This window comes from Lolium rigidum, chromosome 5 (assembly GCF_022539505.1).
Source record: "Lolium rigidum isolate FL_2022 chromosome 5, APGP_CSIRO_Lrig_0.1, whole genome shotgun sequence".
NCBI classification, from domain to species: domain Eukaryota; kingdom Viridiplantae; phylum Streptophyta; class Magnoliopsida; order Poales; family Poaceae; genus Lolium; species Lolium rigidum.
The window spans coordinates 235,506,936-235,534,250 of NC_061512.1; positions in this window are offsets into that span (position 1 = coordinate 235,506,936).

Genomic DNA, 27,315 nt, shown 5'->3' on the forward strand with positions numbered 1-27,315 from the left:
AATTATATATTTTATATTATAATAATGCAGATGAATCGGCAATGGATGTACGGTAACCGACTTCTCCGGCGAGTTCACTACGGGTTTGAAAGATTTCCTCGTAGTGGCTAATGCGAACAAGCGAAGGGTTTTGTTATCTCGTCCATGTGTTGACCGTAAGAATCGGAAGGGTTACTCTTCCTCAAGAGAAGTTCACCTGCACCTGCTTCGGCACGGTTTCATGCCAAGCTATAATTGTTGGACCAAGCATGGAGAAAGAGGGGTTATAATGGAAGAAGATGAAGAAGGGGATGATTTCATCGATGAAAACTATCTTGCTCATTTCGGTGATACTTTCATGGAGGATGCTGAAGGTGAAGGGGAAGGTGAAGGGGAAGGTGAAGAAGAGGCACGTGATGAGCCCGCTGATGATCTTGGTCGGACCATTGCTGATGCACGGAGAAGCTGCGAAACTGAAAAGGAGAGGGAGAATTTGGATCGCATGTTAGAGGATCACAAAAAGTCGCTGTACCCCGGATGCGATAATGGTCTGAAAAAGCTGGGCTGCACACTGGATTTGCTGAAATGGAAGGCACATGCAGGTGTAGCTGACTCGGCATTTGAAAACTTGCTGAAAATGTTGAAGAATATGTTTCCAAAGAATAACGAGTTGCCCGCCGGTACGTACGAAGCAAAGAAGGTTGTCCGCCCTCCAGGTTTAGAGGTTCTGAAGATACATGCATGCATCAACGATCGCATCCTCTACCGCGGTGAATACGAGAATTTGAATGAATGTCCGGTATGCACCGCATTGCGTTATAAGATCGAGGCGATGACCCCGGTGACGATGTTGAGGGCGAGAAACCCAGGAAGAGGGTTCCCGCCAAGGTGATGTGGTATGCTCCTATAATACCACGGTTGAAACGTCTGTTCAGGAACAAAGAGCATGCCAAGTTGTTGCGATGGCACAAAGAGGACCGTAAGTCGGACGGGGAGTTGAGACACCCCGCGGATGGAACGCAATGGAGAAAGATCGACAGAGAGTTCAAAGATTTTGCAGCTGACGCAAGGAACATAAGATTTGGTCTAAGTACGAGATGGCATGAATCCTTTTGGCGAGCATAGCTCCAGCCATAGCACCTGGCCCGTGACTCTATGCATCTACAACCTTCCTCCTTGGTTGTGCATGAAGCGGAAGTTCATTATGATGCCAGTGCTCATCCAAGGTCCGAAGCAACCCGGCAACGACATCGATGTGTACCTAAGGCCATTAGTTGATGAACTTTTACAGCTGTGGGGCAGACCTGGTGTCCGTGTGTGGGATGAGCACAAAGAAGAGGAATTTGACCTACGAGCGTTGCTTTTCGTAACCATCAACGATTGGCCCGCTCTTAGTAACCTTTCGGGACTGCCAAATAAGGGATACAATGCATGCACGCATCGCTTACATGAGACTGAAAGTGTACATTTGCCAAATTGTAAGAAGAACGTGTACCTTGGGCATCGTCGATTTCTTCCGAAAATTCATCCGAGTAAGAAAGAAAGGCAAGCATTACAACGGCAAGGCAGATCACCGTCCGAAGCTCGCGGAACGCACCGGTGCTGAGGTATTTGATATGGTCAAGGATTTGAAAGTCATCTTTGGAAAGGGTCCCGCGGACAATCGGTTCGAAGGGAGCTGACGGGCACGCAGCCATGTGGAAGAAGAAATCTATATTCTGGGAGCTAGAATATTGGAAAGTCCTAGATGTCCAATCTGCAATCGACGTGATGCATGTTACGAAGAATATTTGCGTGAACCTCCTAAGCTTTTTGGGCGTGTATGGGAAGACAAATGATACAAAGTAAGCACGGCAGGACCAGCAACGTTTCAAAGACCCTGATGACCGGCATCCGGAATGGTTTCAAGGTCGTGCCAGCTACGTTCTGACCAAAGAAGAGAAGGTCATCTTTTTGAATGCCTGAGCAAGTATGAAGGTCCCGTCTGGATTCTCGTCCAATATAAAGGGAATAATAAACATGGCGGAGAAAAAGTTCCAAAACCTGAAGTCTCACGACCGCCACGTGATTATGACGCAATTGCTTCCGATTGCTTTGAGGGGCTCCTGCCGGAAAATGTTTGAGTAGCCATTGTGAAGCTATGTGCATTCCTCAATGCAATCTCTCAGAAGGTAATCAATCTAGAAGTTCTACCACGGTTACAGAACGATGTGGTCCAATGTCTTGTGAGTTTCGAGTTGGTGTTCCCGCCATCCTTCTTCAATATTATGACGCACCTCCTGGTTCACCTAGTCGAAGAGATTTCCATTCTCGGTCCTGTATTTCTACACAATATGTTCCCCTTCGAGAGGTTCATGGGAGTATTAAAGAAATATGTTCGTAACCGTGCTAGGCCAGAAGGAAGCATCGCCAAGGGCTATGGAAATGAGGAGGTAATTGAGTTTTGTGTTGACTTTGTTCCTGACCTTAAGCCGATTGGTCTTCCTCAATCGCGGCACGAGGGGAGACTAAGTGGAAAAGGCACGATCGGAAGGAAATCAACGATATGTATGGACGGCCATTCTATGACTGAAGCACACCACACACTTCTGACCAATTCCAGCTTGGTGGCTCCGTACTTTGAGAAACACAAGAATATTTTACGCTCGGACAACCCTGGGAAGCCTCGAATCCTGGATTAGGAAGGCCCACATGGAGACTTTCGGCGGTTGGTTGAGAAAACATTTAATTAATGACGATGATGTTGTAGATCAGTCTGTACATGTTGGCCAAGACACCATCTTCGACTATAACGACTTTCCAAGGGTACGAGATAAATGGGAATACATTTTACACGATCACCCAAGATAAAAAGAGCACCAACCAAAACAGTGGTGTCCGCTTTGATGCAGCAACCGAGAATGGGCAAAAGGTCACATATTATGGTTACATAGAGGAGATATGGGAACTTGACTATGGACCCTCCTTTAAGGTCCCTTTGTTCCGGTGCAAATGGTTCAAGCTAACAGGAGGTGGGGTAAAGGTAGACCAGCAATACGGAATGACAATGGTGGATTTCAACAATCTTGGTTACCTTGACGAACCATTCGTCCTAGCGAAAGATGTCGCTCAGGTTTTCTATGTGAAGGACATGAGTAGCAAACCGAGGAAACGGAAAGATAAGAAAACGATCGGTACATCATGCGATGATTCAAAGCGCCACATTGTTCTTTCAGGGAAAAGAAACATCGTGGGAGTGGAGGACAAGACAGACATGTCGAAGATTATAATATGTTTGCTGAAATTCCGCCCTTCAAAGTGAACACCGACCCAAGCATTAAGTTAAATGATGAGGATGCTCCATGGATACGGCACAATCGTAAGCAAGCAGGGACACAAGGGAAGAAATGATGTGTAATAATTTATTGTACCAAACTTTATTGAATGGATCATGTGAATTATATTACCCGTGATGTGTTTGGTGTCCATTTTCGAATGATTTGATTGATTCGAGAAACCACACTGATGATACATGAAATTTGGAGTGATTTAGTCATATTCCTGCCTAGGCGTATAATATGCATACTCGTAGTCTTCATAGCCGCCGCCGTTGTACTGGTAATCGTCGCCTTCTAAGTTGCCGCCGTCGTCGTCGCTCGCTGTCGTCGCTGTCGTCGGGCGGCGCTCGTGGCTCGAACCGAGGGTAGCGCAGGCGGGGATATCGCCGGCCGTGATGTAGTCCATGACGCTCCGCAGAGTCCGGCCGTACCACCATAGCCGACGGCCGGCCTCGTGGAAGTTCCCAGGAGGCAGACCGTCCTCCTCATACCTGGCGAGCGCCCTCTCACGCCGGTTGATGAAGAAGGCGTCCCAAGTATGCTGGTTATCGGGATGCCAGCGGGGATTCATCCGCTGCTCCGGCGTGAGGTCGAGGTAGTAGTGGTTCGTGATGGCCGCCCGGCGCGCAGTACCCTGAGGGACGGGAGGGACCGGCACGCCGCCGGCGCTAGGCTCCAGCCGGCGGGGACGCGGTAGCCCGGTGGGCAAGGGTAGTTCGAGGCGCAAAGCTCCTCCACCTCGCTGGTAGGTTAGAGTGGGTGCGGTGGAAGCCATGAGAGAGTGATGAGAGATTGTAGAGATGTGATAATGCTGGCCAAGCCGGGCTACATATATGTAGTGAGAAATGGCGGGAAAAATGGGAGTGGGAAGACAGGAGGCGGGAAGAAAGTGGCGGGAAGAAAGTGGCGGGAAGAAAGTGGCGGGAAGAAAGAGGCGGGATAAGGACGTCTGGGTAAGCTTTAGTCCCGGCTGGTGGGTGCAACCGGGACTAAAGGTGGTTTTTGTGTCATCTATGAAAACTGTCGGTGGGATAAGGATGTTTGGGTAAGCTTTAGTCCCGGCTGGAGGGTGCAACCGCGACTAAAGCTGTCGGCAGGATAAGAACGCGTGGGTGGACGCACTGCTCGATGAGGTAAAGCATGTAGTGCACGACGCCCTGTCGGAGGAACAAGACAAAGCATCAGCGGCGCCGTGCCTATAAAAGGAGCATCGATACGCCTTGGCAAGCAGACCAACAAGCCAACCTAGCAGGTAGGGAGAGTTTCATCCCCATGGATGAAGTAGAGGGTTGGAAAATCTCCCGTGGCGCAACTTCTCGAAGATGTCGTCGGTGCACACGTCGTACGACATCTTCGGAAGTTGCTCCTCGGGAAAATTTTCCTGCAAGCCCGTGAAAGACTTCATCTCCTCTAACAGTGTTGGGAAGAGGGAGGAAAGAACTGGCGGGAAGACAGGCCGGGGAGAACTTATGGGAAGACAGAGGTGGTCGGGAAGAACCGGTGGGAAGCGGGTTTTTCTGATTTTTTGATATATTATTTGTATTTTTAACATTATGAATTGAATTAGTTTTACTTTTCTTAATTTTGATATACTATTTGTATTTTAACATTTTGAATTGAATTAGTTTTATTTTTCTGATTATTTTGATATATTATTTGTATTTTTAACATTTTGAATTGAATTAGTTTTACTTTTCTTAATTTTTTGATATACTATTTGTATTTTTAACATTTTGAATTGAATTAGTTTTATTTTTCTGATTATTTTGATATATTATTTGTATTTTTTAACATTTTGAATTGAATTAGTTTTACTTTTCTTAATTTTTTGATATACTATTTGTATTTTTACCATTTTGAATTGAATTAGTTTATTTTTCTGATTTTTTTGATATATTATTTGTATTTTTAACATTTTGAATTGAATTAGTTTTACTTTTCTTAATTTTTTGATATACTATTTGTATTTTTAACATTTTGAATTGAATTAGTTTTATTTTTCTGATTTTTTTGATATATTATTTGTATTTTTAACATTTTGAATTGAATTAGTTTTACTTTTCTTAATTTTTTGATATAGTATTTGTATTTTATGATTTTGGAACGAAAAACCCGGCGAAAAAAGTCTTTAGTCGCGGTTGGGGTCGCCAACCGCGACTAAAGGGGTACGTTTAGTCGCGGTTGGCGACCCCAACCGCGACTAAAGGGGGGGCCCTATAAATTCTCGCGCCGTGAACCGCCACGACACTTCTTCTTCTTTCCTTCGATTCGTCGCCTCGATCGAGCTCTCCGTCGCCGTCGCCGTCGCCTCGACCTCTCCGTCGCCGTCGCCGTCGCCTCGAGCCATCCGTCGCCGTCGCCGTTGCCGTACCGCCCGTACGTCGCCCCGTCGTCGCCGCCGCCCCCACCCGTAACGCTCGCGCGCGTGCCGGCCGTGCCCCCGCGTCGTCGATCCCCGCGCGCCGGCCCATCGACATCGTCACCGGCGTCGCCGCTCGTAGTGAGAGAGAGGAGAGAGGCGGCCGCTGTGGCCGCGCGCGCGGTGAGGGAGAGAGGCTGCCGGCCGTGGCGCCGTGAGAGAAAGAGAGTGAGGGAGAGAGGCCGCCGGCCGTGGCCGGCCACATTTCTTCTTTTTTTTGTTTTTTTTCTTGTTAATTTTAAAACAAAAAATAACTAAAATTTGATTTAAAAGTTTGTGTAAAAAAGGAATTAAAATTTGACTTAAAAAAAACTAAAAATTGACTTACAATTTTTGTCTCAAAAAAGAACTACAATTTGACTTAAAAAAAACTAAAAATTGACTTAAAATTTATGTCTCAAAAAAGAACTACAATTTGACTTAAAAAAGATTGTGTAAAAAAAGAACTAACATTTGACTTAAAAAAATTAAAAATTGACTTAAAATTTTTGTCTCAAAAAAGAACTACAATTTGACGGCGCCGCCGCGCGCGCGCCACACACACAGGGGGAGAGGGAGAGGCCGGCGGCCGGCCGGGGGCGCGCGCCACACACACGCACTAGGGCGGCGAGGGTTATGTGTCCTCGGCACCGCCACCGCCCTTTCGCCGCGGTCACTGCGTCCCCCCTCTCGCCTCCCTCGTCGCCCTCTCTCTTTATATGTAGAAGAGATGTGATAATGCATATACACAATTAATTTGTTTTACTACATGTTTTCAGGACTGACATATGGCGGACGATAGAGCTGACCCGATTATGGCCAGCTATGATCCGGACGCTGAAGACCATATGTTCGGCATCATAAACGGCGATATTCTATATGTGCCGACCGGACAAGAAGAAGACGATATCTCTTCTTATCTGAACCTTGACGGTGAAGATGAAGACCGTCAGCAAGATGATGCCGAACAACCCTCGATAAACGACGATCTTCAAATGGAAGTAGCAACCACCTCCGGCGCCGAGGTATATATATACATTGAGCCTCTGGTGATACAAACTAACTGATTTGAATAAATATGTGTGTACTGACGCGCGCGACTCTCTTTCTTATTTTAGCCCTCGGCCGGATCGTCGAAACAATCGAGTACGTCGTCAAATCGTGGCGCAACCAAGACGATGAAACAAGGAGAAACATGTACCATCGAGGTTGTCAACAGTGCAACCGGCAGGCCGCTGGAGCCCCGCAAGAACGCCACCAAGTTTATCAACCAATGCGGAGCCGTTGTTAGAGACAACGTCTCGATCACCGTCCAGGAGTGGAATGAGCCAAAGAAGGCACGAATTAGTTTCACTTTTGTCGATAAGAGAACAAAAAAAGATTGCTTCAAAAAGCTAATGGAACATTTCGTTCTACCTCCGGAATACAACAAATTCGATGAGGAGGGTAACAAGATTGAGGAAAACAAGGAGAGGAGGAGGCTAGTCAAACAGTTCGCTCTTCATAAGATGGCCGACGCATTCCGGAAATTCAAGCAAAATCTAGCCCTTGACTATGTCAACGAGAACAAGACTCCGGATTTCAAAGGACAATATGAGAAACTGAAACATGATTGGCCAGAATTTGTGAAGCAAAAGAAATCGGAGCAGTTCATTCAAATATCGAAAAAATAAGGAAAATGCGGCTAAGAAGGAGTACAATCATATTATGGGGCCAGGAGGGTATCGCCTTTGGGAGCCTAGGTGGGAGAAGATGGAGAACGAGCTGAGGGCGCGAGGAATCCGTCCTGGTACGGAGGGATGGGACCCAAGGGCCAAAAGCTGGTGGTACGGGCATGGGGGAACGCTACACCCGGAGACAGGGGAGTGTGTTTACCGGGGCAAAATAATTAAACCCACCCAAGCGCTTATTAACGCAATGAGGGATGCTCAAGAGGGGAAGATCAAGTTCAACAGAGAGAACGACGCGCTGACAAAAGCCCTCGGGAATCCTGAACACGGAGGACGTGTACGAGGCATGGGGCACATTCCGTGGAAAATAGGGTTCTCCCGTAACGATGACCCGTACGGTTACGAAGCCGTAAGAGAAAGATGGATCGGGATGCAGATGTTGTGGCGCGGTTGGTATCGGAAATGGATGAGATGAAGAAAACCGTGAGTGTACTAGTACAAGAAAGAGATGCAGCTCGGGCGCAGCATGAAGATCATCCAGTGGATCTCGGAAGCCAGCAGCGGAGAAGCAGTGTGGCTTCCACGGAGGCCCCGCCGGCTAGTGCACATGCACCGACGATCGAGATTACTGCACCGGAGCCTCCGGCGATCGAAATTACTGCACCGGAGCCTCCTCGCTACCCCGTGGACGATGTAAAGGAGATGAAAGAATGTCATCTGTATTATCCAATTGGGAACATGCCCATGAAGGTAGCCATCGGCAGTGCTTTACCATGTGAACCTGGAGCACTCCACCACAACAAGCCCATTCAAGATGGCTATGCTCGTGTCACGGTGGAGGACATAGTCCCAGGGTTTGAGGACCTGGAGATTGACATTGCTACACCTGAAGGGGAGAGAAGACTTGGAGATGTCAAGCGCCATTTCATTCAATGGCAAAAGAAGTTTATCAAGTTTCCAGGCGAGGCGCCAAGGCAAACAAGTCCACCCCCCTACGGTGGTGGTGGCGGTGGCGGCGGTGGTGGTGGTGGTGGTGGTGCTTCACCTACACCTCCTTCACGTGAGCCGACGCCGCCCCCCAATTCACCTCCGGCGGGTAAGCCGCCGCCGCCCCCGATCCGCCCCGGGCGGGTAGCGCACGCCGCCCCCAATCCACCTCCGGCGAAGAAGCGAAGCAGTCCTGGACTATCAACCCGGACCCTTATGTACCTAAGACCACAAAGGTACCGGAGCCATCACTGAAGCCTCTCCCCACAAGGCCTTGGGAACGTAGTGCCGAGGAAGTCAACGCGGCCGCGACTGCTGATTATGAGAAATGGAAGGCGGACTGCAAGAAGAAAAGAGAGCCCGAGCCCAAGCCAGTATTTTCTGATGAGCAAAAGAAGTGGGCTAAGTCATTTTTGAGCACACCGTCCCAAGCCGCGAAGAATCTGCCTGACGACTATGCACGTGAACTTCGTAGGCAAGCACTCATGTTGAAGGATAAGAAAGAGCGGGCGGAGAAGCAGGAGAAGAAAGCCTTGGAGGAGGCCGAGAAAGAATTAGAAAGTAAAAAAAGCGTGAAACGAGTTGCCCAGCTCGGGGAACAAAGTAAACAATCGATTGCCCCGCTCATAGTGAAAGCCGCCGGTCCGGATGCCCCCGATATCATAGCAGCTGCGGCAGCACAGGGATTGATTGTAACGAGTGCCAGAGAACAAGCGGCCAACTTAGGTATCACTCTTCGTGCAGTGTTAGGCCTTGATGAGGTGCCAATGAAGGAAGTAGTATTTACATATGTGCCGAATGGGCCTCTCGTCGAGCCTGCACAGGAAGAGGATCTACCTCGACAAATGACAGGTCTGCTAAATTGGTACAAGGGTTACATAAAACTTAAAAACGCCAAAGACTATATTTATGCGGAAGTTAGACATGAGCATCACTTCAAACATTACTATATAACAATTCATCGGAGTGAATTGTTCCAGTTGTTCAATCTGCGTATATATATACATATATATATTATATATATATATATATATATATATATATATATATATATATATATATATATATATATATATATAGTCCTAACTATCTTGTTGTGTACGCTATTATGCGGAATGAAGAAGCGGGAAATGCGAATAAGGAACATCCATGATGTTGGGTTCATTGACCCACACATCGTTAATTCATATGTGTTAGAACACCACCCGCCGACGTGGAGGAAGACCTGTGACGGTTTCTTAGAAAACAGGAACTCAAAAGTGATATTTTATTTCCTTACCATTTTGGGTGAGTGTTTCTGTCTTGAGCACATTCTCTTTTGTTTACTCCATGCATGGTATGTGGCTAATCGATGCGTTATGCATGACTGTGCATGTATCGTGTCCGCAGGTTCCACTGGATTCTGCTAGTAATTCAATTTCACACCTCCACAGTTCTCATCCACGACTCTCCGAATATGGATCCAGGCGCTTTGGGCCGACATGAGAAAAATGATGCAAAAGTAATTATTTTCATTCATTTGCGCTCTATATCGATCGGCCTATTTCGTTCATTTCCTAATATCAAGTAACTAATTAATAACTCTCTTGTTCATTTAATTTTCTTTGCCTCGTAGGGTTTGGAGACGGTTCGTAGATGAAAAGGTCGGTGAATTCAAAAAAGAGCTACAATTTAAAAGGGCGATGCACTGGGACCGGGGATATTCAGCCACCGGGGACCAATCTATGTGGATACTATGTTTGTGAGAGGATCCGGAGATACACCAATGAGCGGCGAGCAGCCGTCCGAGAACAACATCAAGAGGAATAACCTCCGGAAGACGCTTAGTCCGGAAGCTCGCTTCCGACCACTTCAAGAGGAACTAGCTGGATGGTTCGTGAGGGAAGTCATCGATCCTAGAGGAGAACACTATGTAGAGGACGTAGAACTTCATATGCACTAAATTATGTATGGAAACTTGTTCAAAATTGTATATGGTCATCCGATATTGAATATATATTGTATATTCCTCTTGAATTCTGTTTGATTCTAATTTCAAATTTGTTTGAAATTGTACATTCATATGCATGTATGTAGTACCGTAGAATATGTGAAACTCCTTCAAAATTAAAACCCAAAAAAAATAAAACAATACAAATTAAAAAGAAACCAGGTTTAGGGGGGGGGCTAAAACCCTAAACTCGCGGCGGCCTTTAGTCGCGGTTGGCCAGGAGAACCGCGACTAAAGGTCCTCCGCCCCGACGGACTGCTGGCGGCCACGTGGACGTGCCTTTAGTCGCGGTTCGTAAGGAACCGCGACTAGGGGGGGGGGCTTTAGTCGCGCTTAATTGGTCGCGGTTGCGCAACCGCGACCAATGGCAGTTGCGAACCGCGACCGAAGCCCTTTTTTCTACCAGTGGAGCACGCCATGCCACTTAGTGAATTATTGTAAGATAGCCATACTTTGGTATTTCTTTTCTGAGGAAACAGCTAGCCTCTGCTGCTGATTTTGCCATTTCTAGCCTGACTGAAATATAGCTATTTGTAAGTAAATCTTATGATTTGAGCAATAAGATTTGTGCGAAAGATACAAAAAAAAATCATGGGTTTCTACGTTGAGTGACAAGTGACTATTTGTAAGATGGCTATAGTGATATCTTCTTTGCAAAAACAATGCCCTATTCCTCCTTTGCAGTCCAAAGTTTCCGCTACAAAAAATGCTATAATCATATTCATTACCGAGGAAATTCCACATCGCCAGCCGAGCCTCCGGCCTCAAGAAAAGGAGTCAATTCCATGGTTATTTTGATAGCCTATGAGCTTTGGCTTGAGCGAAGCCGGATAATTTTTGAAGGGAAGGTAAGACCGGTGAGAGACATTGTTGGTGTGGACATGGTCGTATTTGCTCTGGTGCCGCAGAAGACAAGGCCCCTCCTCATGGTTCAAGCTGGCGCTTCGGCTCGACGTTCTCTGTGTTGTCTTCTGTGTGGGTTTCTTTGTGCGTTTGGCACGTGTGTGTTGTAACTTCTCGTGTATCTCCTTGCCGGTTGATGGCTTCGTTAATTCAAAACCGGGCTCAATTCGAGCCTTATGTTTGACATTGTTGCTGCAATTCAAGGACCTTAGGAGGATTGGAGCCTGGCTGGTGCCAAAAGCCTAGCAGCCTCCTTCGGGAACCTAGCGAGACGAATTGGCTAAACTTCATGTAAAGCCTTTTTTAAAATTTCTTCTCTATGTTTCTCTTTTGTGTCCTGTCCACTAGTTGGTAAACTTCTTTACTCTCCTTAACACGAAAAGCCAGCACTTTGCCGGGTCTTTCAAAAAAAAAAAGGAAATTCCACATGTATCATTAACAATCTGTTCTTGTGCCACTCAAAAAATTTAGTTTCAAATTTCCCTCAAATTTTGTCCTAGCATCGTCCTAGGCATCTTCGTAGTCACCGAATTTTCTCCCTAACAATGCGGAGGTTGGTTGTGAACCTATTGCTTGTATCGTTTCGATGCAAACTTTTGATTTTGATAAACGTGCTCTTTGATATTCACCATCCTAGCCCAGAGCCCCCTAGTAAAACAAACCTTTGCGGCTAGTCTACATCCCTCTTCCCGCTCATCTCATCCCAACCTCTCGTGCTCCCAAACCTATATGCTTCTTTCTATTTTTATGCTCAAACTAGCTACAAACAGGAGTAGAGTTGTTAATGGACGCTATTTTCGGGCCCAAACATGTCTAAATCGTTCTCCGGAGGCTCCCATCAAGTTCTGATACATCCATTGTCCCCGTTAAGTATTGTTAGGAAAATACCAAAGGAAATATGAACCACCACAAACAAGAGCAGGGTATTACCTCCTCATAAGGGCCAGAACCATAAACTCTGGTGTTCTGCCATCCATATCGATAATTTTACACTGCCCATATTCATTATTGCTGGACCAAAACACCAATGCTACCATCAAATTTTTATTGGCAGGAAGTTTTTATTGGTACAACTTTTATGAGAATTTTCATGATTGACAAAAACCAAGGACGACATGTAAATAAGGTTGTTTAAAAAAAGTACATGTAAATAAGGACAAAGGAAGTTTTTTTTTCCGAAATGGGGAAAAAATCACCCCAGCTTCTGCATCCAAGGAATGCACACGGCTTTTTTTATTAGATTATTCGCAACATCTTACAAGAGCAATACAAAAGATCAAACTCAAAGCCACCTCGCTAAACCTACAGAGGGATGAAGGGGGTGACAATACACCAACTCACATCATCCAAACAACCAAATGCCTTCCCAAGCCGCCCAATAGCAGGTGAGAAGCACATCTAGTCAAGCAGACTCTCAGCGCACGCCAACACACACGCCACAGACCTGCCGTCGATGTCACCATGACGGCAGACAACTCCACCATCCTGCACGTGTCCTGCTGTCCGCGCCCGTCTTCGATACCCTGCAGCTCCATGCCACCGGGAATCATCAACGTCAACGTGGTAGATGAACACCACTCCACCAAAGATCCACCTTCATCCAGCCGCTGCTCCAAAAATGATGCCCAAGAGGTAGAACGGCGCAGGAAGCACCGTCATCATCCGATCCGGGAGACCCGGATCTAGGGTTTCTCCCGAAGCAGCACAAGTGAGTAGCCGCAGACTGCGACAACGATGCCTTCAAGAAGGAAGCGATGCTTAACGTCGCCAACGCCCGCTAATCGCGGCACGGCTTTCACCGAGAGCCGCTAGTCCCCAACTCGGCAAGAGCCAGCGTAGAGGCCAGCAAAGATGATGCCTTCGCAAGGGAACGACGCCAACAGCCGCCGCCATCATCTGCCAAGAATGATATCAAGGTGCGGTTTTCACCGGTGGCCCCTTCACCGCTAGCTCGTCGTCGACTAGATCTTCATCGCCGGAGTAGACGGATCTCGTGATCCGCCACCCTAGCAACTAGCCGACCACCTCCGGCGAAGGAAGAGGCCGCCACCATGCCAAGGACAGTCGCCCATGGCGTCCTCGTGCCTCGGAACGAACCGAGAAACCTGCATGAAGCCGGCATCTTTGTGACCGCAACAGTAAGATCACAGCCCACCCGAGCCCGCCAGGACCCAGATCGGACCCGAACCACCGCCGCCGCCCGCCAAACGATGGAGATGCTCTCCTTCCTCTGGTCACCGCCACTCCATGGCACCACCGTCGACAGCCCGATGCGGATCGCCACCACCGGAGACGCGAACCCGCGCCCCCACGGATGTCGTGGCCGAGGAAGTCCACCGTCGCCACCACGCTTCCAGGGCTTTGCCCGGCGGTGCTTCAGGCGGCGGCGGCGGGAGGAGGGGAGCCGCTGGGGAGGAGGAGGAGGAGCGGAGCCGCCCGGCGCGGCGCCGCCGCGCAGGTGCGGGAGGAGATGGGGTTCCTGGGGAGGAACGGAGAATGAGGTTCTTGGGGAGGAGATGGGACCAAGGAAATGCAATAGTTCCTTTTACGTTACACAGAGTATATTTTAAGTGATTTGCTAGTTCTTGGCTAGCTGAGAATCAACTTCGTGTTTAGTTAAGTCTTACACCATTTAATTTGCATCTTGATTCGTGCTAGTCATGAGTTGTAAAACGAATTACAACTGAAATTTGATGACATCATCTAGCTGAGAACGAAATTATCGACTAAGAAATATAGCCACATCCATATTTTAAATATACATGCATGTTACAAGCGGTGTGTATGATTTGGATTAGAATAAAGGATGTATCTGGTAACCTATGGAAAGAGGGGATTAAAGGACTACTTGGTGACACGTAATAAGTCACAATTTTTAGGAGTAGAATTCACGATTTAGTTGTACTCAAGCTTGATACTCTTATACTCTACAATCCTCTATTACGTTGTTTGTATAATTCATATAATAAAAAACATTTTTTATTATAGATATTTCAGAAACAAAGAACAAGTATATCTATAAGTGCACTTGAATATACTAATGAACATAAACTAATTTTCAAGATAGTAATGCGAGAGTTTTATTTTTCTTAGCTTAGACTTCATTTTATCATGTTTTTCATAAGCATAAGTTAAATAATACAAATCAATAAAACATAGTTCATGTTTCTCACAACAAATTATATTTGTAGAGATTAAACACTCGAATTGTCTTTTAATATAGATGTCATGATTAGTTTTTACGTCTGCCACTCATACTTAAAAGCATTTTTCAAAGATAGTATATACAAATACTATTGATAAAAGTGATATATATATTTAGTGGCCAGATCGGTTTAGATAACAAAATTAAATAGTACTGATATTTTTTGGAAATATGGTGAAGTAAAATTATTTAGTATAAATTAAGTGACCTATACCCATTTTGCTCCCGACACCGAAGAGTGCTAATAACATACATGAAGAAGAACAAAGGGAACAAGTGCTTCGCGAACTGCACCTTATTGTCAAAGGCTCAGCAAGGTCTTTCGCAAAGTCAGTCGTCATCACACTTGTGGCTGCATAAATTGCTTATATGCTCCATGAATGGGAAGATACCCGTGGCCAAAGTATGTACAATCCAACAGATCCGTGGGCGGAAGATGTGCATGTGTGAAAGAACATCTCTCATATTATGTTTTGAGTGTTTGATGTCAATATATGTGATACACTAATGGTTGTTTAAGTGGTACAGGAATTACATAGATACATTTGTATGTGTGTTGGATGTGGTCAGTGTTGTCAAAAAGCAGTCGCAAAAATGTTCATCAGGCCGGATAATCCTGGCCGGATATTTCCAAAATATCCGGCCCCCAGAATTTCGGCTAAGGACTTGAGGAAATGCAGCTCAGTATAGGGGCCGGACATTTGCCCGGATATTGTCCCGGTTTTGTACCAGGGCCGGATTATCCGGGCCGGATATTTCAAGAATATCCGGCCCCCTCGAAAATGGCTAAGGACCTGAAGATTTGCTTCTCTGGATAGGGGCCGGACATTTGCCCGGACATTGTCATGGTTTTGTACCTGGAGGCCGGATTATCCGGGGGGCGGATTATCCGCCCCTTACTTAGGCCGGATTATCCGCCCCCCCCGAAATGCTCAACGGCTGGATTTTGGGGAGGGGTATTTATACCCCTCTTCTTCTTCCTTACCCCTTTGCTCAATCATTGCACAAGAAATCTGCCAAGCTTCACCTCCATTAGAGCCACCTCAAGAAACACAAGATTTGCAAGATCTCCTTCCTCCCCCAACCAAATCTCTTGATCTTTGGAGATTCGAAGGAGAAGCCACCGATCTACACCCTCACCGAAGCGTTTTTCATTTCCCCCTCATTTGTTTGAGGGATCTCATGCTAGTGTTCCTATTTGGTTCCCTAGTTGATTTGCTGTTGATGTGTTGTTGTTGATTGTTGTATTGTTACAGATGTGGGAGCCTCCAATTCAGTTGTGGATGTGTGCCCCAAGAACCTTGTAAAGGCCCGGTTTCCGCCTCGAGAAAATCCCTTAGTGGAAGTGGGCTAGGCCTTCGTGGCGTTGCTCACAGGAGATCTGAGTGAAGCCTTCGTGGCTGTTGGTTTGGCTTGCGTAGCAACCACACTCCTCCAAACGTAGACGTACCTTCTTGCAAAGGAAGGGAACTACGGGAATCATCTCCGTGTCAACGCGTGCTCCACTCTCGGTTACCTCTATCCCATTCTATCTCCTATATATTGCGTAGCTATATCTTGCTTAGTTTATAACCTTGTCATATAGGTAAATTCACTTAGTTGCATATCTATAGAATTTACCTTTGTGTCAAGCCTAAACCGAAAAAGAACTAAAAATTGGGTAGCACCTATTCACCCCCCCCCCCCCCTAGGTGCGGCATACGATCCTTTCAATTGGTATCAGAGCCTCGGCTCTTATTTCGGGCTTAACCGCCTAAGAGTATGCCGAACGAGGATCCCACGGAAGAGGCCACCAAGACGGTCTCCATGGAAGACTTCAATTCGTTGAAGTCCTCCATGGAAGCCCAAATGGAAAGCATGAAAAAGATGATTGCCGAGCTTTTGGCTCCGGCCCTTCCCAAGGCTCCTAGTGTAGAGGTAAAGGACACGGGTGCGTTAGAAGAGGGTGAGGCTTCGGAATTACCCTCCTCTACCAAACCCGTGGAAGGTGATAACTTAAACACCTTAAAAAATCCCATTGCATCTCCTAGGACAACTAGTGGAGGTGATAGCTACAATCGAGTAGCTCCACCTTTTCTATCTCCCGATATACCGGTTCCCCATCCCCATATGAACATTCGGGCGACCCACCTAAGTTTTCCATTGAGAATTTCGATACTTGGCAATTTGAGTTTCGCTCTCATGTTTGCAGGTGCCTCCAATGAACTTTGGAGAATCATCTTGGAAGGCTTCAAGCCATACAACCCCGACAAGTTGACTAGAAGAGAAGCGGTTGATAGTCAACTCAACAACACCGCCTTGCACATGATTCAAACTAGTGTGGGGACAAAGGAATTGCATAGTGTTCGGAACTACACCACCGCCAAGGAAGCTTGGGACGGTTTGTCCGCTAGTTGCATTGGAAGTGAGAGCACAAGGAGGAACAAGTACAATGCTCTTAAGAATAAAGCCGAAGGTTTCTTGAGGCTACCGGATGAAGATCATGAACTCATGTATGGAAGACTTCTCACCGTTGCTGATGCCTTCCGGTTGATTGGTGCCACTCACATCAATGACTCTTGGATCAAGGAGAAGTACATTGAATGTATGATGCCGTTTGTACCCATTGATGTCAAGACTCTTGTAGGGAGGGAATGCTATTCCTCTCTCACTTCTCAACAAGTGGTGCACGAGATGCAAGCTCTCAAGGTGCTTGAAGAAAACTCTCATGACTCTCGCAACCGAGCTCTTGGGATGACAAAAGGGTCCAACCTTGCCTTGACGGTCAACTCCGTTGAAGAAGTGATTCCTCAAGAATCTTATAGGGCATCTTGGAGTATGTCCTATCCGGAAGATTTGCAATGCCACTACCATGATCACATGGCCTTCCATGCAAAGTCCTTTTGGGTTGATCCCGCCAAGGCCAAGGAAGACAACATCAAGAGAAACAACAAAAGTGGGTTCACTAGCTTTGGTCCAAAGACAAGATCATGCTACAATTGTGATGACAAGCGCCACTTCATTGCCGAATGCCCCTATGAGAATAGAGAGCTTCATAATGGGAGGCTCATTCCCAAGGACAAGAGCAAAGACACAAAGGGCAAGTATTCAAAAGCCCCCAACAAGAAATTCTACAACAACAAGACCAAGAAGGGCAAGAGGCCCTCAAGGGTTGTGCTAGTAACAAGGGAAGAATATTCTACCGATGAAGTGGGAAGCTCTAGTAGTGAGGAAGATGAAGAAAGCTCAAAGGAATTGGCCGCCATCGTCACCACCAACATTCCCTCTTCATCTCTCTTTGACTCCCCCAATGAGAATTCTCATATCAAGAATGCACATTGCTTCATGGCAAGGTCCTCCTTGGACACATCTATTGTGCTATCAACTCAAGAAGAGTATACCTCCGGAGATGATGATGTTGATGATGAAGAAGATGCAACCTCTAATGGATTGGTCGCTCTTGCCTCCCTCCACTAACTCTTCATCACCAAGTGAATCCCCCAATGAGGTCATTCATGTGGAGGAAGAAAGTTGCCTCATGGCTAAATCCTCCGAGGTATCATCCCCTAACCCCTCTATGCCTAACATATCTAGTGATCTAGGGGTTGATGATGCTAGTCTAAAAGTGAAACAAGAAATGCTAGAGTTTGATGATTTCATTCTCAATCTACAAGGTAACACTAAAAAGCATGTTTCAAATCTCATGGTTCGTATAGCTCAACAAAGTGATATTATTGAGAAAAAGGGTCAAATAGAGAGAGAAGACTCTCTTGAAATCCATGCTCTTAAAAATGCTCTTGAGGAAAGTCAAGAAACTATAGCTTCTCTTGAGGAGAGGCTAGAAACTCTTGAAGAGCCTCAAGATAAAATTAACAAGCTCACAAAAGCTAGAGATCTTGCTAGGGCTAAAACTAAAGTGCTTAAAAAGGAAAAGGACCAATTTGAGGTTGATCATGAGAAACTTGTGAAGGATCTAGATGAACTAGACAAAGCTCACAAAGCATTGAAGAGTGAATTCACTCTCCTATCCAAGTCTTATGAGCAACTTCAAATTAGGCTTGCTACAAATGATGTGCCTAGTTCCTCTACTCCTCTATGTGATCATGCAAATATTGTTGAGGAAAATGCTAGGTTGAAGGATGAACTTGCTAAGGCCTCCTCTCCCCAAAGTAAACTTTCTTTGGATGATCTTTTGAGTAAGCAAAGATCAAACAATGGGAAGGAGGGCCTTGGTTATAATGCCAAGGCAAAGAAGGCAAACAAGCAAAAGGCCAAGCCCGCACAAGAGAAGAAGAAAGCCGTCACTAATGGTGAAGCCTCCAAGGGCAAAACCATGAATGATGATGATGCGGGAATTGCTAACCCTCACTATGTTTTATTTAAAGATTATTATGGTGATGTTTATGCTAAATATGTTGGCCCATATGATGGTTATGTTGCTTGGTCTATTTGGGTCCCAAAGACCCTTGTTGCTAACAAAAGAGGACCCATTGCGAAATGGGTACCTAAATCCAAGAATTGATCTCATGTAGGACTATGCTGCCGGAGGTTCAAAATGGGTACTTGATAGTGGATGTACAAGTCATATGACCAGCGGCAAGAACCTCGTCAAGGAGTTGAGGCCTAACATAAATGATATCACCGTCTCCTTTGGCGATAATTCTACATCCGAGGTATTGGGTTTTGGCAAGGTTGTGGTTGCACACAACATTACTCTTGTGGATGTCATGCTTGTCAAAACCCTTGGTTACAATTTGCTTTCCGTTTCCGCCCTTGGCAAGATGGGTTTCGCCGTCTTTATTGATAATGATATTATGGTCCTCTTGTGGAGCAAGACTCTAAAAGTCGCTTTCGTTGGGTATCGCGAACACAACTTGTATGTGGTGGACTTTTCGGGGACCACCACAACAAATGCGATGTGCCTATTCGGAAAGGCGGACGTGGGTTGGTTGTGGCATCGCCGCCTAGCCCATGTCAACATGAGAACTTTGCAAAGTCTTCACAAGGGGAACCATATTGTGGGACTAATGGAAAATGTGTCTTTTGCCAAAGATCGTGTTTGTCGGGCTTGTGTTGAAGGCAAAATGCATGACTCTCCGCATCCAAGCAAGACTATCATCTCTTCCAAGAGGATCTTGGAGCTCCTTCATGTGGATCTCTTTGGTCCCGTTACTCATGCAAGTCTTGGTGCGAAGAAAAATTGCTTGGTGATTGTTGATGATTACTCAAGATACACTTGGGTCTACTTTCTCAAGACGAAAGATGAGACTCAACAAATATTCATTGACTTTGCTACCAAGGTGCAACGCCAACACAACCTCCTCATTATGGCAATAAGAAGTGACAACGGCTCCGAGTTCAAGAACTATACACTCAATGATTTTCTTAGTGATGAGGGGATTCGACATCAATATTCCGCTGCTTACACCCCTCAACAAAATGGTGTTGCGGAGAGGAAGAACCGGACTCTTATGGATATGGCAAGATCTATGATGGCGGAGTATAAATACCGCTATAACTTTTGGGCGGAAGCCATCTCCACCGCTTGCCACTCTTCTAACCGGCTCTATCTCCGCAACGGCTTAAACAAGACTCCATATGAAATACTCACCGGGAACAAGCCTAATATCTCATACTTCAAGGTGTTCGGGTGTAAGTGCTTCTACAAAATCAAAGGAGTTCGTTTGTCTAAATTTGCTCCTAAGGCTTTGGAGGGTATATTTGTTGGTTACGGTGCCGAATCTCACACTTATAGAATCTTTGATGTATCCTCCGGGATTATCATTGAATCTTGTAGTGTGAAGTTCGAAGAAAATGATGGCTCCCAAGTGGGGCAAGTTGATGTTTGTGCAGGTGATGAAATACCTCAAGATGCCATAGTAAGAATGGGTGTGGGATTTTTCCGCCCCATTGAGGGACACGGTGTGGCGTCTCGGGAAGAACTATGCTCTACCACGGTGGAGCCCTCATCCTCTCAACATCAACAAACCCCATCTCTTGAAGCTAATGATGCACCAACCCAAGAACAAGAAGAAAACCCTCCCTCTCATGAACAAGATCAAGGACAAGATCAACCAAGAATTCATGATGGCTCCGATGAGTATCCATTTGATATTTGCGCCTCACCAAATATTGTCCAAGATCAAGCACATGAGAATGAGCAACCCCAAGCAATTGAGGAAGCTCAAGTTGAAGGTCAAGACGGGGACCCAAATGATCAAGTTGATCAAGTGACACCTCCAAGGCCAAGAAAGACCAAGGAGGAGATCGAGGCCCGTCGTCTAGCAAGAAGAGAAAGGAACCTCGAACTTCGTGGACACACTCATGACAAGGTTCTTGGTGATGTAAGGGAAAAGGTTTCCACAAGAAGGCAATTGGCGAACTTTAGCCATCATCATGCTTATATCTCCTTAGTGGAACCCAAGAAAGTATTTGAAGCCCTTGAAGATTCGTATTGGTTGGAAGCTATGCATGAAGAACTCAACAACTTCAAGCGCAACAAAGTGTGGACTTTAGTAAAGAAGCCAAAGGAGTGCCGCAATGTTATAGGCACTAAATGGATTTTCAAGAACAAGCAAGATGAGTTTGGAAATGTTGTGAGGAACAAGGCAAGATTGGTGGCTCAAGGGTTCTCTCAAGTTGAGGGAATTGACTTTGGAGAAACCTATGCTCCCGTGGCTCGCCTTGAGTCCATCCGTATCCTTCTTGCTTATGCTTCGCATCATAACTTTAAGTTACAACAAATGGATGTGAAAAGTGCTTTTCTTAATGGTCCTTTGCATGAAGAGGTTTATGTTAAGCAACCCCCGGGGTTCGAGGATCTCAACTTTCCTAACCATGTCTACAAGCTTGATAAAGCACTTTATGGTCTCAAACAAGCTCCTAGAGCTTGGTACGAGCACCTTAAGGAATTGTTGGTAGACCGTGGGTTTGATGTTGGGCTAATCGACCCCACTCTTTTTACTAAGAGGGTCAATGGGGAGCTTTTCGTTTGCCAATTATATGTTGATGATATTATATTTGGCTCTACTAACAAAGCTTTCAATGATGAATTCTCAAAGCTTATGACCGATAGGTTTGAGATGTCTATGATGGGAGAGATGAAGTTCTTCCTTGGTTTTGAGATCAAGCAATTGAGGGAAGGAACCTTCATCAACCAAGCAAAATATCTCCAAGACATGCTCAAGAGGTTCAAGATGACCGAGATGAAAGGTGTGGCCACTCCTATGGTTACCAAATGTCATCTTGCACTAGATCCCAATGGTAAAGAGGTGGATCAAAAGGTATATCGCTCCATGATTGGATCCTTGCTTTACCTTTGTGCATCTAGACCGGACATAGTGTTGAGTGTTGGTGTGTGTGCAAGGTATCAAGCTTCTCCTAAGGAGAGCCACATGATGGCTCTTAAGAGAATCTTTCGATATTTGGTTGATACCCCAAGATATGGTATTTGGTACCCCAAAGGCTCAAGCTTTATTCTCAATGGTTATACCGATGCGGATTGGGCGGGAGACAAGGATGATAGGAAATCAACTTCCGGGGCTTGCCAATTCCTTGGTAGGTCCTTGGTGTGTTGGTCTTATAAGAAGCAAAATTGTATATCTCTCTCCACCGCCGAAGCCAAATATGTTGCCGCCGCAAGTGGATGCATTCAATTGTTATGGATGAGGCAAACTTTAAAGGAATACGGTGTCATTTGTGACAAAGTGCCTCTATTGTGTGACAATGAAAGTGCCATCAAGATTGCCTATAATCCGGTGCAACATTCAAGAACGAAGCATATTGAGATCCGGAATCATTTCATTAGGGATCATGTTGCCCGTGGTGATATTGAGCTTATCTATGTTCCAACCAAAGATCAACTTGCCGATATATTCACGAAGCCTCTTGATGAAGCAAGGTTCACTTATTTGAGGAATGAGCTAAATATCATTGATTCAAGGAGTATAGCTTGACCATCTTGCAAACACACCTTTGTCTCAAAACTTTATTTGGTTTAGATGTGGGCATGGAAATAGGGGGAGTGCGGTTTAAATTATTGAGCTATCCCTCCCCCATAATGCCAACATTAAGAAATCATTCTCTTTATATCATATGTTGATATGTGAGCGTCAATGATGAGTAGTGGCTTGGACCCAAGATATATCTTCGCGGTGCCATGCCACAACACTCATATATGGTGGCCTAGGCCACCACACTCTTCTTTGTGAAGAGTTGGAGTTATTTGGATCCTATTGCTTTTTATTTGACAACTCCTTGTTCTTATGGGAAATCACTCTAGTTTGGCCTTATTTGCTCATATCTTGCAAACTTGAGTGATCATGTACCATTAACAGTTTGAGTCTTCTAAACCCAAGCCTACACTCATCTATAAGCCATTTCCATCTTGTTCATTTGTCATGTTTGGTAAAAACTTGGAGTTTGAGGTTTCTTGGTCGGATGATCTAGGTTGCCCCATCTTATTGGTAAATATGCATCTTATATGTGAGGTGATAGTTTATTACACCACATATGGGTACGCAAATAACCAACTAAAGATAGGCGGGATTGACGGTGTTCTGAAATCTTCCAGAACACCGGATAATCCGCCCCCCTGGCGACCCGGAAAATCCGGCCCGGCCGGATTATCCGCCCTAAACTAGGGCCGGATTATCCGGCCTGGGCGGATCTTGAAAGGGCTGAGGACGAGGCCACGGGGGGAAACGGTTTATTCCACCCCCACGCGCCTCTCTCTCCTCTCTCTCCTCTCAAGGTCGCCGGAGACTCTCCTCCTCGCCGGAGTTGCCCCGTCCACTCCCTCCCGGAGTTTTTGGGTGGATCGGGTGCTCCTCCCTCCTAGCTACCTTCTCCTCCAAGCGGCTTTCGCAATGGATGCGGGTATGATTCACAATCCCTAACCCTAGGTGTTGTGTTTTATATGTGCTATTTTCTTGGTGGATTTGGTGTCTAGTTGTTCCAAATCGCTTGTAGTGTACTCCTCTTGCATGCTATAAGGCCGATCTGTTCCAAGACAAGTTGTTGATTGCAAAATCTGCTAGATTCGCAGGGCCGGATTATCCGGCCCCCGCGAGGACCGGATTATCCGGTCCGGCCGGATTATCCGCCCCCTTGGGGCACCGGATTATCCGGCCTGGAGCTTCATCGCCACTGCAGTTTTTGATTCAATCTATCTTGTTTTAGACTTGTACCAGCTTATAGTATGTTTCTAGAGTGCATTATTGTATCATACATGACTCATGAGCATTATCTTCTCTTTGCTATCCATCTTTGCTATTCACAGGTCGTTCTTCTCGGGGTACCTCTCGGAGACGCGCAAGAGCTGATCGTTCAAGTGATGAGTTCGTGTCCAACGCTCCTCGCAAGTCAACCTCATCTAGGCACAAGAACAAGGCTTCAAGGGAAAATTACAAGTCTATGGACATTATCTCTTATCAAGCAATCCGTATGAAGAACTGGTATGAAGACCTCCCAAGGGATGAAGAGACAGAGGGCAGAAAGTACTGGTGCATGGAGCAGGAGTTCATCTATAAAGATATCTATGAGCCCATGAGGAAAGTACGTCCCATGCAAGCTATCGATGTGGACGTTCTGGCAGTCAACAATCACTTTGAGGATGCCATTTGGGTGGCTGGAAGGTTGGGCTTGAAGGACTTGATGAAGATTCAATGTGACTATAGTCCAGCATTTGTCGAAGCGAGTTCTTTGCTACGTTGGCCATCAAGACTGATGAGGACCGTACTATGGAATGGATGTCTGGCTCCACTCATTGTAGTGCCCCCTTGCACCGTTTTGCTGCTATTCTTGGAATTCCTGCAGAAGGAGGGCGTCGTCTCCATGGACCTCAGAGGGCAGATAAGAATGCACTGCATGATCTCTATACATCTGCTGGAAAAGTGGGAGAGTCCAAGGGGCTGCTTACCATCTATGGTCAGTTGCTTAGGTTCTTTCGGGCCACCATCGCTCCTAGTGGTGGTAACAATGATGCACTCCGGGGAACTCTTGTGGACCTCATGTACCTCAGCTTTCGGTGTGCTCGTGATGAGAATGAGGAACGTAACTTCACTATTGATATCATGGACTACATCTTCCATGAGATTCGTGATGCCATGATCTCCCGGACCACCATACCTTATGCGCCTTACATCCAGCTCCTCATCAACAACACTGCGTGCGTGCGTGGTGAAGACTTGAGCGGGTACTCTTGTTTGAGGCACACTGTCAAGAAGGCCTACAAGCTTAAGCCTGTCTCTTCTGCTGTACCCCCTCCTGACTCCTTCATGGGTGATGCTCGTTCTAGTGGATTTGCTCCAGCTCGCCATTCTGACCTCCCTGCCATGAAGAAACAAGTGAACAGGCTCAGTTGGTTTCAGCGTTACATCCTTTGCATGAACATTGAGATCCATAAGGAGAACTATGCGGCCAGCCGGGAGCGTTCGAGATTAAGCATACTCGGGCGGTTATTCCGCACAAGCTCGGTGGTGAGCAAGGACCCCCTCCTCAGCCTCCAGCTCACCCGGGTTACAGTGGGTGGCATTCCGCACGAGTTCCGTGGAGTGATCTTGATAGTTGCATTCAAAGGTCCAGCCTCACTCGCCGCTCTCCGGATGCCCCTGACACTGATGAGGATGAAGAAGAAGAAGAAGATGTGGCACCCGAGTCCGATGATGAAGATGCCTCCGAGTGATCCCCATGGGGCGAGTAGCATCGCGCTTGTCCCCTTTTGGCGTCTCGATGCCAAAGGGGGAGAAGCGTTCTATTAGGAACTCTCTCGGGGATTTGCATGGTTTGGGCACAAGCATATGCGTTTATCATTCCTTTATTGCTTGTGTTCCATCTTATTTGAACTATTTGCTTTGGTTGTGTTCCGTTTAAAACTATGTGCTATGTGGTGTGAGACATTGTTATGGTTTTCGGATTTCTTTATGTTGAGATCAAGACTATTATATCATGTGTGATGCTATATCTCCGTATCATATATCTACACATGGGTATGACTTCTAGCATCCTATCTCAACTTCATATATGTATATGTCTCTTGTTAGAGCTCATGATGGATACCTCTAGTGTTGAGGCACCTCAATCCTATGTGTTGTGTATTTGTATTCAAATGCAAATTACTTATATGCACACATGTAGGGGGAGTGCCTCTATGTTTTTTCCATCATGCTTGCCTCTATAGTTATTCTCTTGCAAATACGTATATTGTCATCAAACACCAAAAAGGGGGAGATTGAAAGAACATCTCTCATATTATGTTTTGAGTGTTTGATGTCAATATATGTGATACACTAATGGTTGTTTAAGTGGTACAGGAATTACATAGATACATTTGTATGTGTGTTGGATGTGGTCAGTGTTGTCAAAAAGCGATCGCAAAAATGTTCATCGAGGCCGGATAATCCGGGTCGGATATTTCCAAAATATCCGGCCCCTGCAATTTCGGCTAAGGACTTGAGGAAATGCAGCTCAAGATAGGGGCCGGACATTTGCCCGGATATTGTCCCGGTTTTGTACCAGGGCCGGATTATCCGGGCCGGATATTTCAAGAATATCCGGCCCCCTCGAAAATGGCTAAGGACCTGAAGATTTGCTTCTCTGGATAGGGGCCGGACATTTGCCCGGACATTGTCATGGTTTTGTACCTGGAGGCCGGATTATCCGGGGGGGGGCGGATTATCCTCCCCTTACTTAGGCCGGATTATCCGGCCCCCCGAAATGCTCAACGGCTGGATTTTGGGGAGGGGTATTTATACCCCTCTTCTTCTTCCTTACCCCTTTGCTCAATCATTGCACAAGAAATCTGCCAAGCTTCACCTCCATTAGGGCCACCTCAAGAAACACAAGATTTGCAAGATCTCCTTCCTCCTCCAACCAAATCTCTTGATCTTTGGAGATTCGAAGGAGAAGCCACCGATCTACATCCTCACCGAAGCGTTTTTCATTTCCCCCTCATTTGTTTGAGGGATCTCATGCTAGTGTTCCTATTTGGTTCCCTAGTTGATTTGTTGTTGATGTGTTGTTGTTGATTGTTGTATTGTTACAGATTTGGGAGCCTCCAATTCAGTTGTGGATGTGTGCCCCAAGAACCTTGTAAAGGCCCGGTTTCCGCCTCGAGAAAATCCCTTAGTGGAAGTGGGCTAGGCCTTAGTGGCGTTGCTCACAGGAGATCTGAGTGAAGCCTTCGTGGCTGTTGGTTTGGCTTGCGTAGCAACCACACTCCTCCAAACGTAGACGTACCTTCTTGCAAAGGAAGGGAACTACGGGAATCATCTCCGTGTCAACGCGTGCTCCACTCTCGGTTACCTCTATCCCATTCTATCTCCTATATATTGCGTAGCTATATCTTGCTTAGTTGATAACCTTGTCATATAGGTAAATTCACTTAGTTGCATATCTAGAGAATTTACCTTTGTGTCAAGCCTAAACCGAAAAAGAACTAAAAATTGGGTAGCACCTATTCACCCCCCCCCCCCCCTAGGTGCGGCATACGATCCTTTCAATGTGTATTCAACAGAGGGCTCACTGTGTATGTTGTAGTCATCCTTTGTGCCACCACCATGGAGATGTGTTCTGAAATGTTACAGAGAGTAGTACTCAAAGTGCAAAGACTAAGAGTGCAAAATATGCGTTCTGCTATGGCTACAACAAGAAGAAGCAGAGAGATCCGGCCCAAGCTTCACTCAATTTGAACATAAAAATTCCAAAAAGAGTGCCAATCACCACATTCCGTGTACATGTAAGAACTCAGTTCTCCCTTCTTCAATCTATGTCTACACATTACCAACCTACTTGTATCTTTGTTTCAACGTTTGTGTGGGGAGTTTGTGCCACAGAAAATCATGAATTTGTTCAAAGACTCTGCTCTGTCTGAGTGTTCCGACAGTACA